Below are 7,909 nucleotides of genomic sequence, written 5' to 3'. Positions count from 1 at the left end.
TATGGTTTTTTGTTTGTTTTTCTAGTTTTCGATATGTTATGTGGTTGAAGACGAGTAAAAAGAGATAATGTGAGGGAGATAAGGGAGAGTGACATCGGAGAGAGCGAGATTGTGAGAGAGAGCGACACTAGTGAAAGCTATTCTAGCGAGAGTGATGCCAGCGAGATCCATTCTAGCGAGATTTAAACAGAATGTTTTTTTACATTTTTTTTTCTGAAGGAGTTTACTGATTGAATTTTTTAATAAATGAAGGAGTGATTTAAGATGGCTACACATTTCAGAATAGCTGAAGGTGACAGATTTCCCGGTCAAGTAACCAGCTTGGCCCACATTGCCAATGCAAACAAGATTGTCAAAGAGAAGCTCACGCCAACACAGTTGGCCATGTTCAAGAGAGTAGTTTTTGGGCGATTTATTGACATTGATATGGTATTCAATAGCCCAATTGTCCATCACATGTTGCTCAGAGAAGTGAAGAGGACAAAATCAGACTCAATGACATTCGCTATGAGGCAATTAGCGTGTCAGCTATAGGCAACACTCCATATTTTTTATATGTAACATTGTATTTTTTATTCTTTGTAAAAATATTCATTTATTTTTTATGTATGTAACAACATTCATTTATTTTTTATGTATGTAAAAACATTCATTGTATAATTGAACACATTTTTTTTTATAAAAGTTCAAAGTTCAAAGTTAACAGTTCAGTATCAGAATTTTATCAGAACACCTGGCTACTGCTCTTTTCATTGTATAATTGAATTTTATCAGTATCAGAATAGAGCACATCCAAAACTAATTATACAACACATCCAATTGAAAGAACATTCATTGTATAATCTTTGTTTGTTATCCATCTTGTTTCAAGTATGTATTCTGTAAAAACATTCATTGTATAATTGTTTTGGATGTGTTCTGCTACTGCTCTTATCGGTATCAAAATTTTATCAGAACATATAAGTTCAAAGTTCAAAATTCAACATCAGAATTTTATCATAACATGCATAATTGAGCTTAGAACATTATATGGTTCAAGGTTCAAAGTTCAAAGTTGAGAGAGCGAGATTATGAGAGAGAGCGAGATTGTAAGAGAGAGCGAGATTGAGAGCGAGATGTTGAGAGAGAGTGAGATTGTGAGAGAGGGCGAGATTGAGAGAGCGAGATGCTCAGAGAGAGCAAGATTGTGAGAGAGAGCGAGATTGTGAGAGTGTTTGTTATCCATTTTGTTACAAGTATGAGGATTGAGAGAGTATGAAGTCATTGTTTTTACACGTATGAAGATTGAGATATGTATTTGTTATCCATTTTGTTTCAAATATGAAGATTGAAAGTGTATGAAGTCATTGTTTTTCGTTACACGTATGAAGATTGAGAGAGTATTTGTTATCCACTTTTGTTACAAGTATGAAGATTGATAGAGTATGAAGTTATTGTTTTTTGTTTTCAGTATGATCCATTTTTGTTACAAGTATGAAGACTGAGAGAGTATGACGATGGAGAGAGTATGAAGATTGAGAGAGTATGAATATACTCCAGCTTGTTATTGTTTTTTGTTTACAAGATGAAAGTATCAAGTATCATGTATTACAAGTATGAAGTATGAAAAACAATGAAGTATGTTACAAGTATGAAAAAGTATGAAGTATGTTACAAGTATGAAAAAGTTACGAGTATGACATATAGAAAATGGTCAATGGTATTTATAACTAAACTTGATGAGGGGTGTTCGTGTCTCGGTTTCTGGCATTTTCGGCACGTCGCCAGGTTGTAAGTAGTTCAGTACAATTTTGGCAGTTATGTTCATAATTCCCACACCGACCACACTTCATTTGCCTGCGAAATTCTCCTCTGGATGGTATTCTTCTCACTCTTCGTCGCCCAGCTTGTGGCATAAACTTCGGAGGAAAGATAATCATTTCTACGTATCCAGAAGGTCTTTTCCATTTAGATATGTGGCTATAGGCTCCGCATACACAGTCATTAGAGAGTCCACTGTATAAAATCGGCTGCAAAGACCGTGGATGGGTATATTTCTTTCCTTGGTAACAACAATTACATGGGAACACGGAATACCAAGTGATTCGAATTCCCTACACGTGCATTCCTTCATGTGAAGATTGACAATACCGTCCAATCGATTATCTCGCACGTGTGCTCGATAACAATCAATAGGCTCCACCCGATATCGTCTACCCTTATCAGCTTCACTTGCCAATCGGGTTTCACAGTAGTCACAGTAGTCATACGCGGCTTTCCTTGTACACCACACTTTATCATAACTTATGTTCACGCCATAATCTCTCCTCATATCCTCAATGATATGACAAGGTTTATAAATACGTCCTATGCCCGTGAACTTATCTTTGATGAGTTGACCAACAACTGTAGCAGTTGCTTATCTATGGTCGTGATTCAAAATTCCTATGGAACATGTGTGCGAACTGTAGTACTTTGTGATCTTGAATATACCATACCCTTCCATTTTGACTGCACAAAGGCTCCACTTACATGTCTCCCCAATGCATTTGACAGTGAACAGAGACTTGGTTGATTTCCTGACCTTAAATTCAAAATTTTTGTTGATAGACAGAATAGACAATCTCATTTTCAAGTCCTTTTTGCTCAAAAATAGTTGACCAACTTCAACGTCCTCTATCCCAGATGAAGATGTGCCAAGCATAATCAACTTTGTCCTATGATTTGAAGACACAGATGGTGGAACCACTGAAGCCGCTGTAGAACGACGCACATCTCCATGATCATGATCCATTTCATTCAATCCTGCTAGTTGCTCATTCACATCCACATCCACTGAAGAACCACAATCCATATAATCGAATGTTGATGGTACAATGTTGGTAGACAGTGGAATATCAGTGTTGTTAGACAATGGAATATTAGCCTCTTCCCGATGAAATTGATATGATTCCTCGAATTGTCTGTCCGTATCATCATGACTCACATCTCCAAACCCCATTCCAACCCTTTCATCCTGTTTAGACTTCAACGTTACAGCTATCTGAAGTTTACTAACCTTTCTCGCAAAAGAAAGAACTCAAGATCATCATCATCCGTTATGCATTGCGGAGGGGCTTCAAATTCAAGATTATATTTAACTTTCAGGATAAGATCAAGCTCTGAAGAACTGATTTTTATAGCCCTGTAAATGCAAGATTTAAGTTCTTCATAATTCACTGTAGGGGATACAACGATTCTTTTCAACTGTCCCCCAATATACGAACTTTCATTCTCATCCCAAGCACCTCCAAATCGAATAAATATACAATTTCCTGTCATCCTACAAAGTAAGAGAACATTTGTCATTAAGCTGTACAAGCAATTGAAGTGCACTCTCGCTCTCTCTCATAATCTCGCTCTCTTTCTTACTCTTCCTCTTTCTTACTCTCTCCTAATACAAAATTTCGTAATGCTACCCTTCCAGAAATAACACATCAAAAATAATTAAACAGACTCAAAATAATAATATTTCACCTTTCTGAAAAAGCTGTTATGTTCCTTACTGAGAAAGCCTCTTCTTGGATATCCCCGTTCGAAAAATCTCCTTTCAACAAACCGTCGAAAACCAGAGAAGTAATCAATTTTGAAATGGAGTTTAGAGTTTAAAGAAATCATCATTGTATTGTGTTTAGGTATTATTGATTTGATTTGAGGCTTCCGTCATGACATTTTGTCAAATCAACAGTACACTGACGAACAATCACATCAACTAGGAAATTTCAAGCGAGAGCAACAGCGAGAGCGTGTCATCAGACAATAGCGAGATTTACCTCGTGCGTAAGACCGGTGTAAGAGCAAATTAAGTAATTTGGTAGGACGATGATATCGACAGAGGGTCAATTGACATTATTTTTAAAAAAAGGGTCATTTGACATTTTGGACCCAATTTTTTTGATCATCCGTACAAATTTCCCTCTTGTAAATATATATGCATTGAGATGAGACGGTGTATCGCTCCTACTTGTCTAATTATGCAGCATATACAAATATTTCATGGGTAGTTCCACAGCTCATATCATAACATAACACGCAGTCTCAAACATACTCAAACTCCAAAAAAAAAAGCATACATACATACACAATAAGATATTACAACTTCCAAGTCTAGCTTCTAGATCCCAATAAGTAACTTGATAAACCTAAAATAGGGTGTCTGACATGGAAACTCCAGTAATAGATTCACTTACCTCAAATTAAGTTAAGGACAGTTATCTCGATAATCAACTCCAACAATTTACTTGAAATAAAACCAATGAAAGGACCGAACGATCGTAAATCCTACTAGAAAGCACGCCACTAATCTCCAAACTTCGAATAGTAAATGCTTAAAAACTCATTTCGCTTGTTGGACAGTGACCAAAAATGCTCCCAAACTTCAATCTAAAAGCGAAATGTAAAGGATAATAACCAATTTGGGCCAAAAGCTAATGGGGGATCAAAAACCTCTAAGAATTATAAAACTTACCCAAAATATGAATTTGATGACAATGGCATTAGCAGCGGTGACAACCATAGATAGGCAGCAGGTGTTGCTGTTGGACGACATAAATTGTTTAGGCTAACGACTGGTAGTGAGGGTCTTGCATGAGGAGCGTTTACGAGAGTGAGAGAAGAGAAATTTCTAGTTTTACAGATTTTATTCAACAGTGATTACGAAAAAAACTAGAGCTTCAAACAATGATCCAACCGTTCAAAATGAAACTCTATATGTCTCGAACATACTAACCAAATTTGAGTACGATTCAATGGTTCAAACTTCAGAATTCGACAATTTTGTGAAAGTTGTCACTGAAAAATCGAATTGCTTTCTTCCCGATTTTTTTGCCTCTTTTCACTCTCATCTAATTTCTAAAAATCTCAAATTATTTTTTTTTTCAAATTTTGAAAAGATAAATAAAATATTTTATCACAATATCTTCAAAATATTCTATTAAATTAAAATCAATTAACTTTTCAAATTATCTTAATTTAGGCTTCAAAAACTAAAATTAAATGACATAATATCCATCAATTTGATACAAATTAAATCCTTCCAAATATTTAAATCAATTCAAAATCACATGAAATTAATTATCTCCTTAATTTTTTTTTTAAGTTGGCCCTAAAATCTAAAATCAAAGGGAAGCAAAATTCAATATTTTCAAGATAGTTGAATATCTAATCAATTAAATTCAATTTAACTAAAGTTTTTCAATTATTTCACTTTAATCCCAATTTCCCAAATGAAAGGGAAATTTAAACTCAATAATTTTAGATAATTAACTAACTTTTCCTGAAATTCGGGATGTTACACACGTAGTACTTTTTTATGACCAATTGTAGATCTTCTTTAGTGTCAAATAACACTCCTTTTTATATGAAACTATAATTATCTATGGATCTACTCCTTTCTTCCAATGCCAATCCTTGTTCACAGACTGAATTAGTAACGTTCCAATCTATTTGGGTGAACATACCCGACGGTACTAACTCATTTTTATGTTCTGCACTTCCATCGATTCCAAACAATTCATCAAGTTCTACATCAATTTCACTATCTTTAGCATTTCCAAGTTCAAGAATGACTAAATCTTCATGATTTAACGACATATTTACTCAAATGTTTACAACTGTTATAGTTGAAAAAATATTAGTCTAACTTAATAGGTTAAATACTAACCGTCCAATCCAACACCAATCCAATTGATAATCTAAACTCAAATTCAAGATTAGTCCAATTTTTTTTTCTTTTTAAAAACAAACAAACTACAGTCCAATCCAACATCAACCAAACTACAATAATAAACTAAAAAACAATCCAAATTTTCAAGTCCAAATCCAAACAATCCAAAAAAGAAATTTCAAATCCAATCTAATGGTCATAAAATACGAAATCTTAGAAAAACAACCTTTACACATTGGATCTTCCACATTTTAAACAAAACTAGTTCAAAACTCTAGCTTTTCATGCATACATCTAAACAAAATACTAGATTTAAGGATATTCAAGCCACAATCTCATATGTTGAAGAAAAAAAGTACCTACGATCTACAACGGCATAACAGTGGCGGTAGGGAGAATGGCGGACGATAGAGCAGATGGCGGATGGTGGATGAGCGGCTTGCAGCTGGTTGGGACAGAGATGAAGAAAGAAAAATGTTGGAGATGAGGAAGAAACTAATCGAAGAAGGAATGAGTGGGATTTTTGGGACCACTAACTCGTGTACCCAATACACAAGTTAGAAAGTCGTGGATCCGGTCCACGATTCTATGATCAAAAACTGCATGATAGACATGTGGTAGTTAGTCTTCAGATGGTAGGTCAACGTCGGATCAATAATTGATCACGTGATGTGAAAGGAAGTTGTGGACCTCGTCTATAATTTATGTAAAGGGCAACCTAAATGTAATAGAAAATGTGATAATCTTTGTTTGAATCAAGTGGGTGTGCGAATTTTATTTCACTAAATATATGCACTTTGAGTTTAGTTTTAAATTAACAGAATGAAAAGATAGAGTACATGAACTGAAACTATTTATTTATTTATTCGCGTGGGTACATGAGCTAAAGATATTTTTTTTAATATAAATTAATAAATAAGGTATTTGTTGTTTCTCTAAGTTTGAAGATTTGATCTCCTACGTAGTGTAGATAGAACTCATTTTTTAAGAGAAAAACTAACTTTCATGTTTGTAATTAAGATAGTCTATAATAAACTAGAGCAATCCAATGTTACATGGCCTAATTAATTCTCCTCTCACAATCAAAGTATATCATAGTTAAAAGTAATATTGTGATAGAAAAAGTAAATTTTATATTGACTTTTTGACTTGCCCCAAATTTTGAATTACATTCCATCTTTTGTAACTCTAAATTATATTAGATATGAAGATTACAATCTTTCATGCTTCAAATGAGATTTGAAGTATCACGACAATGACTACCTTGACTTCTAAACACCACAATACTTGGTGCTTAGAATACACAAAGAATAAACTTGAAAAATAAAACATGCAAATAATGGTCATGGCACATAACATATTCGATATTTTCTCAACTCACAAAAGGCCCTAGCAAAAGTGCATGCTATTAATGTGTGTGTGGGCGTGTGAAATATTTCTCTAACTCCAATATATATTGAGTTCAATAATATGAGACATACACAAGAAATTTTGATTCTTTGGACCTCAGAGTACATTTTTTATACTAATTAAATTATACTCAACTTAGTTTTAAAAAGTTATATTTTAAAAATATCCCTTTTTTAAAATGTTAAAAAATGGTTAAATTCTTTTTTTCAAAATTGATTTTTAAAAGCAAAAGGCAAAAGATTATCTCATAGCTGTCTTAAATCTCTAAAATTGTTAATAACTTTAAGTAAACTACAACATAAAAGTTTCCCAATACAATTTAGTAAATATATAATTGATTAAACAAATTTAAGATAAATATAAAATACCTCTAAACTTTAAGGGTTGGTATCCATTACAACTCTGGACTAATAATTGCATCAATTTAAATTTTAATCTTTCACAAGTGTATCAATTTATATTCTCTCCAAAATTTTGATCGACTAATTTATAATTTGATAGTCAATCAAACTTCTAGAATTTCATAAGTCAATTAATTAAGATCATTTACCTTTGAAAATCATCTACGCATTAATTTTCAAACATGTGTAGACTTCTTCAATTATAGGTTTTACAAAATGAATAGTTCGAGTTAATACATGAAAGATTCTCAAAAGAAATATATAACTAAGAATGTAAATTAATTCATTTATAAAAGTTGAGAGGTTTAACCGATAAAATTATAAGTTCAACATAAATTTTTTTTAACAAAACATAATGAAAAATGTAAGTCGATACAATTAGAAATTTAAATTGGTACAATTATTTAAGAAGTAT

Source organism: Benincasa hispida, chromosome 3, assembly GCF_009727055.1.
Source record: "Benincasa hispida cultivar B227 chromosome 3, ASM972705v1, whole genome shotgun sequence".
Lineage (NCBI taxonomy): Eukaryota > Viridiplantae > Streptophyta > Magnoliopsida > Cucurbitales > Cucurbitaceae > Benincasa > Benincasa hispida.
This window is presented reverse-complemented; position numbering follows the sequence as displayed.